This window comes from Lycium ferocissimum, chromosome 4 (assembly GCF_029784015.1).
Source record: "Lycium ferocissimum isolate CSIRO_LF1 chromosome 4, AGI_CSIRO_Lferr_CH_V1, whole genome shotgun sequence".
Taxonomy (NCBI): domain Eukaryota; kingdom Viridiplantae; phylum Streptophyta; class Magnoliopsida; order Solanales; family Solanaceae; genus Lycium; species Lycium ferocissimum.
This window is the reverse complement of record NC_081345.1, coordinates 10,138,891-10,148,117: the sequence shown is the minus strand read 5'-3', so window position 1 is coordinate 10,148,117 and position 9,227 is coordinate 10,138,891. Positions and strand designations below refer to the sequence as shown.

General features: G+C 37.8%; 1 long non-coding RNA gene across 1 annotated transcript; it reads left to right on the top strand.

Moving 5' to 3' along the window:
- Positions 1-1,024: 1,024 nt before the first annotated feature.
- LOC132054359 (uncharacterized) lies at positions 1,025-8,989 on the top strand. Its single transcript, XR_009414261.1, has 2 exons — positions 1,025-2,743; positions 8,680-8,989. It is a non-coding gene; the product is annotated as an uncharacterized LOC132054359 (long non-coding RNA).
- Positions 8,990-9,227: the final 238 nt, after the last annotated feature.

The following is a 9,227-nucleotide window of genomic DNA, read 5'->3' as shown; positions in this document are numbered from 1 at the left end:
GGGGCTTATTTTGTTATTTTTAGACTTGGAAAAATGGGGGGGGGGGGGGGGGGGCTATAAAAACAAGACTTGGAGAAATTACTATCATCTTTGGCCATATTTACAAGCTTGGAAAGCTAGGGTTTTTGCATCCACACTTGGGGATTAAAGATTTAAAGATCTTGATAAGAAATTTCTTAATCCTTTATTCATTTCTTCAATTTCTTGCTTTGTATTGACTATTTAAGTGTGTAGTTTTTTATTTCAATGCTTGAAACTTGTTTATGAAAATATAGATTGTTAAAGTTTGGATTGAAACTTTTATTATGCTTATGTATTGAATGATTTTTATTACTAATGAAGTGAGTTAATGTTGTTTTAATTAATCTTGTTCTTTAATATTTCTTAAGGGATTAGCTAACCCTAAGACCCGCCAATTTACTTCGATTTGAGCTCAAGAGAGGAAGATTGAGGTTGGAAAAGATTAATTAACAAGAATTTGGGGCTTTTAAACCTCATCTAATAACTTGAGCTAGAGATAGGAAAGTTACTTGAGATTGTATTGATTGTTCACATTTTCTACATTCTAAGGCTTGAGAAAGCTTAGTAATGACATTTATCAATTTGGTCGAGAGACTTTTGATGAGATTTTAGAAATCATTATCTATTAACATAAACTCGCTCTTAGTTGTAAAATCGTGAAATATATTGGATCGTTACTTGAGCATAATTTCCTTTGTATCCATACTTGTGGCCATTGATCATTTTACCCGCTTTCTAGTTAGTTTTATCTTTGTTACTTGTTAAACCAAAAATCAAATATTGAAAAAGTGTTTGGCTTAGCTTAGTTGGTGATAATTCCTTACTTGTTTAAATCGCCTATTATATTATTCCCTGTGGGATCTACCCCGACTCATAGTTGGGTAAATTATATTGCATACGACTGTGTACACTTTCTCTTTGAGGAGTGGATTTGGACGTTATCAATTTTGACTCCGTTGCCGGGGAACAATTTGGCGTATTGGGTTAGTTTGAGATTTAAGCTTGCTTGCTTTGGTCCAAACTTATGAATATATGTTTGTGATTTTTCGTATTTCTTTGTGTTAGTTTTTATTTTTGTTACTTGTGTTACTATGACATCATGGAATGAAAATGGGTTTGATGGTTGCAACCACTATTTTGATGACCCATGTCCTTATTGTGGAGGACCACACTCATGGCAAAATTGTTTGAATTCTCCCGGGGGCGGATTGTGCGCACAATCTCAAACTTATGAGTGGAGTATTTGTGATAGGTGTGGTGGTCAAAATGGTTATTGGGCTAATTGTGTTTATTTGTCCTTCCCTTCCCCGAACCCCACTATGACGATTCTACTTTTGATTTTGATGATGTTAGGGTTATGGAAGTGGAAGAAATCTCAAATGCTCAAAATGAGAAGATAATGCTCATGTTGGAGACCATTCTTGAGAAGGAAGAAAAGTTGAACTTAGCACTCGAGGACTTGAGGCAACCACTTAATGACTTGAGACAAGCAATTGATTGCAATGACAAAGCTATTCACACCTTGGTGGATCAAATGAAATCATTGGTTGAGGCTCATAATGCTCATCAACTTGAGGGTGTTGAAAGTAGACAAGAAAGTGTCCAAAATATGAATTTCTCCATGAGTTGATTTTTACAAGCTTTGAATGACTCTCAACTTGAAGAAAGTCTTGACAAAGTCGAAATTGTGAGCCAAGATTGGCTTATGAATCAAGCTCAACAACTTGGAGTCTATGGGAATCACCGTGAAGGCATTTCATGGATGATGAAAGAATTTCTAAAAATTCACGTTGAGCGAAGTCAAGAAGTGGAGCTACTTGAAATTACTATCCGAAAATTGGAGGCCGAATTGAATGCAAAAATTGAGGCATGTGATGATCAATGTCAAAGAGCCATGGCTATTAGTTTTGAGTTGGTTTCCAATGAAGAAGGGGTCAAGATTGATTTTCAAGAGCTAATGGTGGATTGCCAACCAACCTATCCAAAAATAGTGAATGATGCCGAATTTGAAGAAATGATACTAGAGTTGCATAAAAAAGTTCATAAAATAGTTTTTGAAGACTCTAGTTCATTTTTTGGTGAGGATGTCAAAATTCATGCAAGTTTAGAATTTGAGCGCATTGGACCGCATTCTAACCATTTTTCAACATTATGCTTGGTGGGTGATATGTAAATTGAACCACACGAGCCTATGGAGGGTTTTGGTGATGACGAACAATGTGTTTTTATTTTATAGTTTACTATGCCAAGAAGACAAAATGACATGCCTCACTTAAAGGCCAAAAAGTGCAAGATGCGACACCCGAGAGTTGGCCTCTTTGCTTTTCTACCACCGTGCCATGAGCATCATCGTAATCTTGATTCAAAGTTGGGGCGAAAATTCAAATCTTTCAAGTGGAGGGAAAAGTGGTAAAATTAACTCATGTCGTGCCACGACTTTAAATGCAGCGCTTTATGGGAGGCAACCCATGTTTTCTTAAAGTTTAATTTGCAATTGCACAGTTTGTGCAAAAGGTGCTGGAACTATGCCTAAATGTAAAATAGAGCCAAGCCAGTGTGCTAATACTTAAAGTCAGTTGTGTCACTTATGTGCATGGGAGAACTCAAGCGGCCCAGGTAAGCAGTCAAAGTTTTGAAACTAAACACAACCCCTCTCCCAGTTCATTTGGAACTCCCTGTCCCAACTTCCCTGCACCACTGCGCATACCATCTCGACTTTCAGGTACAGTTCTCCTCTATTTTCTTTCTTCTCGTCTCCCTCTCTCCTCGTCTTCGCTCTTTCTGCTCATCTGCTTCTCTATCTCTGACCCACACTCCCATTCCCCAAGGGCAGACTTCCTCTCTTAGTAAGGCAAAAGTGTGTTTGATTTTAATTTCGAAATTTGAATTGCCTCATGAATTGGTATCATCTGCTGTGTTAGTCTGTTGAACTATAATTCCTAACATTTTGGGAGGGCTGACTACACACCGTTGTTGTTGAAACCAAGCTTACAGTAGGACGCCTGCTACCTGTTCGATAAATTGTCTGAGAGACGATTTCATTCGTCGGTGAAGTCTGAGTAACCGAATGCTATTAGGAGTTGATTGTGAGAAAGTTTTGGATAGTCTCGTAGGTTGTGGACTGCTTGATCAGCTCGCTCGAGCTGAAACCCGCCACTTGATTTCTTTACGGGAATTTAGTGGTAGTTTACTTGGATTTTGTTCATAGTTAGTGTTGATTTTGGTGGGTTACTGTGTCATTTATTTGATTGTGAGGATATTTTAATTTTAAGTGTATCATAGTATATTTGCAATGATACAATGTTCTTACCTATCCACTAGAGAGACAATGAGTTAATGTAAATGGGGGTATACTTTAATTCGGAATCGTTTGTTTGCGGAGGTCATTGAACCTTAGCCTACAGTGAATTTTAAAGATGTTGGTGAGTGAAGTTTGTGGAATTTGTGAGAAACTTTAGTTAAGAGCTTGGTCGCAAAAAATGTGTTTTAGGCATGTGTTGTCAAATTCATTTGTCAAAAAATGAGGGTTAGAAAGTATATGCCCGGTTCTTCATTTCGTTATGTGCTCCACCAGCAATTTTTGAATTATAAATTGGTGAATATATTGAAGGTATTGGTTAGTGTCATGATCTTGATTTTACATTATAATTTCATTGTACTATCACACAAGAGGGCTTTCAGTTCACCCTCATGCTTGAGCCTAGTGACACAATCTTTTCAGGGAGACCTTCTATTTTATTTTAATTATATAGTTACATTGAGGACAATGCAACATTTTTAGTTGGGGGTTCAGACTTTATTTTGATGGATATCTTTGTGACGGGGTGTGATATATATCATGGCGGATGATAATTTGGTAGATTGACTTTACTTTTTTTTTTTTCTTTTTTCTTTTTTTTCCTATTACATATTTATATTAGTATGTTTTTTTTTTCTTTTTTTAAATTACTAGTTTCTTTAGTTTTTGTTAGGAGTAAAAGTGGTGTGGGATGTGATTTTTACCCCTTGATCAATTTGTGGCTTGCTTGGTACCAACACACTTGAACCTTGGCGAATGAATTGTTGTTTTTGGAAAAGAAAAAATGTTGCGACTTTTAGATTCAATGTTTGGCTCTTTTGTTCACTAAATAGTCTCTGACTAGAATTAACTTTCTGAGTTCATTTGTTCCAATAGGGTCTTGGATATATATTCTACTTGGATTTTCATGTGCCACGTGTGGTGAGGTTTATTTGTGAGTTCTTTTGCATATCTTGTGGTCTAGAACTTGCTCGGAATGTGTTTCAAGGCGAAATTCTAGGTTATACTTGGTTTGAAAAATGATGTTAGGCCTTCCTTGGATCGTTTTGTGCCTTAAATTGCCTAGCCTTCTCATGTTTTCCCTAGTCAACCTCCTTTGAGCCTTGAACCTCTTTTTTTTTTTTTTTTTGACATCTATGTTACAAGCTTACCCTCTTGTTCTTAATTATCCTATCTTTTGGCATCCTACCTCCCTAAGTATTTTGAAATTGCAAAATAGACTAAAAGCCTAAGTTTGGGGGTGATGGTTGAAAAAATTTGTGATGTGGGAATTGCTTTAAAGGTGATTTTTTTTTTTTTAAAAAAAAGAACCTTCCTTGTTGGTTTGAAAATGAATAAAAAAAAATAAAAAATAAAAGGAAGGAAGAATAAAGGGAAGACTAGTTGGTGATTGTGGAAAAGTTTGAAAGGAATTGTGCTTTGATGGTTGCAAATTGTAGTGCTTAGGGAGGTTTTGAGTCACTATCACCCAAATTGTGCACCTTAACCAAAAGCCTACATTACAATCCTTTAAGTCCTAATTGATTTTGAACCAAGTGTGTCTACATTAGTGGAGAAATACATAAAGGGCAAGCTTATCCCATTTGAACATCTTTCTGAGCGAAGAGAGTTAATTCTTTCCATTTGATATCCCATTTGTATATTGAATTGTATTTTGTGAGTTTGGGATTGTCTCTTGATTTTGAGGGCACATGGAAATTTGAGTTGTGAATGTGTTTCATTTTTCAATTGGGATGAAAGAATAAAAAAAAAAAAAAAAAAAGGAACTTTTGTGATAATGAGGCAAATTTTGAAGCTTTAGTGTCCTGACTTGATTACTACTTTGATTAGTTTGGTGTTTGAGCACTTGAAAAAAAAAGTTTTTGAGAAGTTGGTGGATTCATATGTTTTGGATTAATTATTGATACCAATCAAAGTCATATGTTTATGCTTAAAGTAGAGTTTTTTTTTTTTTTTTGACTTGGTATGTTGGTGCACTATTGAGCTTAAATGTGAATTGATGATCATGGCAAACAGATGCTTCACCTTGTTACTCTTGACTATTCTTTTGGGTAATGCATGAATTGATCTTGTCTTAAAAGTTATTAAGTCATTTTGAACAATGCATGTGCCATGAGTGGTGACGTCTTGTACTAAACTTGTGTGATTGCTTATGTCAACTAGAACTTGCCCGGTTTGTCTATCGAAGCTAATCTTGAATGATCGGTTGAAGAAAGGATCTTAGGCAATCTTTGAATTTCCTTATGAAACACCTTGTGCATATATGTATCACTAGTTACCCCTTTTGAGCCTTTTGTCTTTCTTGTTGCCATGTTACAAGCCATACCACTTCTTACTTGTATCTCTTTTGAACCCATCCTTCCTTGAACTCTAAATCCCAACATAGGCTTTTAACCTAAGTTGGGGGTGAGAGGCCATGTGAGTAAGGTTGACGGAAATGAGAGGTGAATTGATGGTTGATAGAAATTGAGAGGTTTCCCCTACACGAAAAATGAAAGAAAAAGGAAGAAAAAAAAAGAGGTTTTTTCAAGAGAAATCATTCAAATAAGTGCAAAAATGGGCTGACAATAAAGAAGGCAATATAAAGATGTGACTAAGGAGAAAAAGGTGGGAAAGAGAGTGAAATCACGGTGAATCAGAAAAGGCCTCAATCACGTCAAATGTAGTGCTCAAGGAAGGGAAAGTCACTTTTGTATCCAAATATGTATCATACCCAACCCAAAGCCGTCATTACAACCCAGAAAATCCTTTGTGATCTACAATTGATTGTTTTTGACCTAGTATGGAAAGAAAGTAAGGGCAAGCATATGGTTTGATACTTGTGACACGTGAGATTCTTTTTCAGTGCGAGTGTTTTCCTTTTGCCCCTCTATATTGATTGATATTTGTGTGAAAGAAACTTTCTTTCTCGTGACGGCACATGTGTTGTAATATTAGATAAGCAATGAGACCATTGAAGCGAGTCAATGGATGTAACAGGTCGTTATTGCATTTTCGACCCTTTTGTCCCTTTTTCGAGCTTGTTTAGCTCACTTTTGATCCGAGGAGACCGTTGACATGCTTTTCGAGGTGTATAGACTTGATTCGGGCGACTTTTTGTGAATTTAGGCTAAAGCGAAAAAAGTTGACTCAAAGTTGACTTTTGGATAAACAGACCTTTTCGAAAATCCGTCGATTCCGAGAGGTCCGGATGGTTGTTTGGAACTTGTGTGTTTATCTGGTACGGTTCCCAATGCACTCGGATGCATTTTGGGACTTAGGTTGGAAAGTTGGAAATGAGGTATCGGGGGTTGACTCGGTCAACGAGACCTCCGTTGGAAATTCCGAGGCCACAAGTGCGTTTGTAGCGTGTTTTTATGCGGGTCTGTGCATGTAATTTGTAAGCAGATGGCCTCAGGAGTGGTTCGGGATTTCGGTTGTGACTTAGAAAATTATTTGGGTTCTGGTACCTGGTGTCCGCCAATGCGGCACCAGTGCCGTCCCAGCGGCACCGCTTGGGCGGCCAAGTGTGAATTGGCCCAGACCATCCCAGCGGTTTGTGAGGGCGCTGGGGCGGTGACGGCTCCAATGCCTCCGTGGCGGTATCGGGCCTGTTATTTCATTAAGTGTGTATTAAAAAGCCTTAGTCTATTCATTTATCACCATTACGAAAATAGAGCTTTTGGAGTCTGTTCTTGGAGAATTATTGTGAAGATTTTTGGTGGTAAGCTCTCCTAACCCTCTTACCATTTCATTGTTCCTAATCATCTTAGGATCCCTCTTTCCTTGTTAGCCTTTAGTAATGGAAGATTAAAAGTGGGTTTTGATAGATTTTATATCTAGGCTTATTAATGATGAAATTGATGGGGTTTATGCTAGATTATGATGTATCTAAGGTTGTTAATCATATATCTTCCATTATTAGTGTTGAATTCTTGAATCAAAGTGTTAGGGTTTATACCCAAAATTGAGGGTTTTGCTTGAATTTCGAAATTAGGTGAATCCACGAGTTAATTTAGCAATTAGCTGTTGGGTTATGATCACCTAATGCTTAATTTGATATTTTACCCCTGAGTTTCCCGTTTTGCCCTTGTGGCCCCCGTTTACCCAAATTCTAGGGTTGGTTTTGATCTAAATTGAATGATAATAATATTAGTATCGTTCTTCATGATTTCTAATATAGAATTCGAATATGCCTAGACTTCTTTGATCCTGAGGCTTAGCGGAAGGGCGAGGCTATAAAGTGATTATTGGTGTTTGTTGTTTGGCCATCCAGGTAGGTTATGGCTTACCCTTGGTGAGACTTCGTATAGCGAAGCATATATTTAGATTATATTGTCGGAGAAAGCATGTAAACCTTCGGGTATGAAGTTGGGTTGGATATTGTCTTAGGTTGGGCCCTATTGCGTGGTTGGGGCTAGCCATCCGTTGTGTTGTGACTTGATTGTTCTATTGCGTTGGCTTGATGCCAGGTGTTGTTAGTAGATACTGAAATATGTTGTTCCATCTTGATTGTGATATTGTAGTATCTTACGGGTTGATGTTGATACGAGGATAGAACTCTATATGACTTGTGTAGTTTTTCATGATATTGTTGGTGTACCTATGTGGTACTTGTGACAACGATATATTGTTGGCGTACCCGTGTTGGTACTTGTGACATTGATATGTTGTTGGCGTACCCATTTTGGTACTTTGTGATATTGAGTGATTTGATATGTTGTTGGCGACATATGCATTGCGGATCATTCTCATTCGTCACGCATGATATCCATTCATGATACTTTGTTGGTACTTGATGAAACACTGTGATGAGCTGGGCTCGATTCTTGAATGAGAGTGATGTGAGAGTCCGATATTCGATGTTAGTACCGAATCGCGGATGGAGAGAGTTCATTGACTCCGCGGGTCCCCCAGGGTGGTGCCTGTGAGAACCCCCCGTGGGCAAAGATCCGGGGTCTCGTCTGTCTGTTGAGCTAAGATTCGGGACGAGTGGCGCTTAGACTTCGCGAGTCACCTTGGATTGTGGATGACAAATGTCGATATTTTCGTCCGGAGTACATGTGTACACATCATTGCATTTCATTCATACATTATTGCATTGCATCGCATCATGGCTTATATTGAGATGATTTGGTGTTTTACTTGTGATGTTGGTTTTGGATTGGACATATTGAGACTTGGCACAATTGGTTGTAATGCTCTACTTAGGTAATGACGTGTACTTGGTTCTGATTACGTTTGGCTTATACTTGTTGATTTATCTGCATAACTTGCTTTATTGTCTAAATTTTGCTAGCTATACTTAGTCGGCCTATGATACTTACCGATCGTGTGGTTTTGTCTTGATTGCACTTTGTTGCATTCTTTTATGAATGCAGAGTGCCAGGTTGGGTCTTCCTCCGTCTCCCGTGGCTGATTGTCATCTTCAGCATTAGCATCGAGTTTCCAGGGTGAGCACGCGACGTTCGCTGCCTTGAAGATTCTTCCTATTATTATGTCTTACTTTTCTACTCTAAGACATAGCGGATTGATATATTATTATACTATTCCAGACTTGTATTTATTTCTTTGGATGCTCTTGTATGACTTAGACCAGACTCTAGGGGTATTTTCCTTATTTCGCACATTTTCTATTATATATTATTGTGAGGCTTACGTAATTATTCTTTTCCGCTGCTTGTTTTATCATTCATGTCTTTCATTATCGTTAGGTTAAGGGTTCGCTTACCGAGGTGAGAAAGGTAAGTGTCTGCACGACTTAGTCAAAATGGATCATGATAAGTTGGTATCAGAGCCCTAGGTTAATCGGTCTATAATACAAGAGTGTGTTTGGTAGAGTCTTGTGGATCGGTACGATGAGCTTCGTACTTATCTGCGAGAGGCTATAAGATATTTAGGAAACTTCGAATTCTTTAATTCTCTCGTG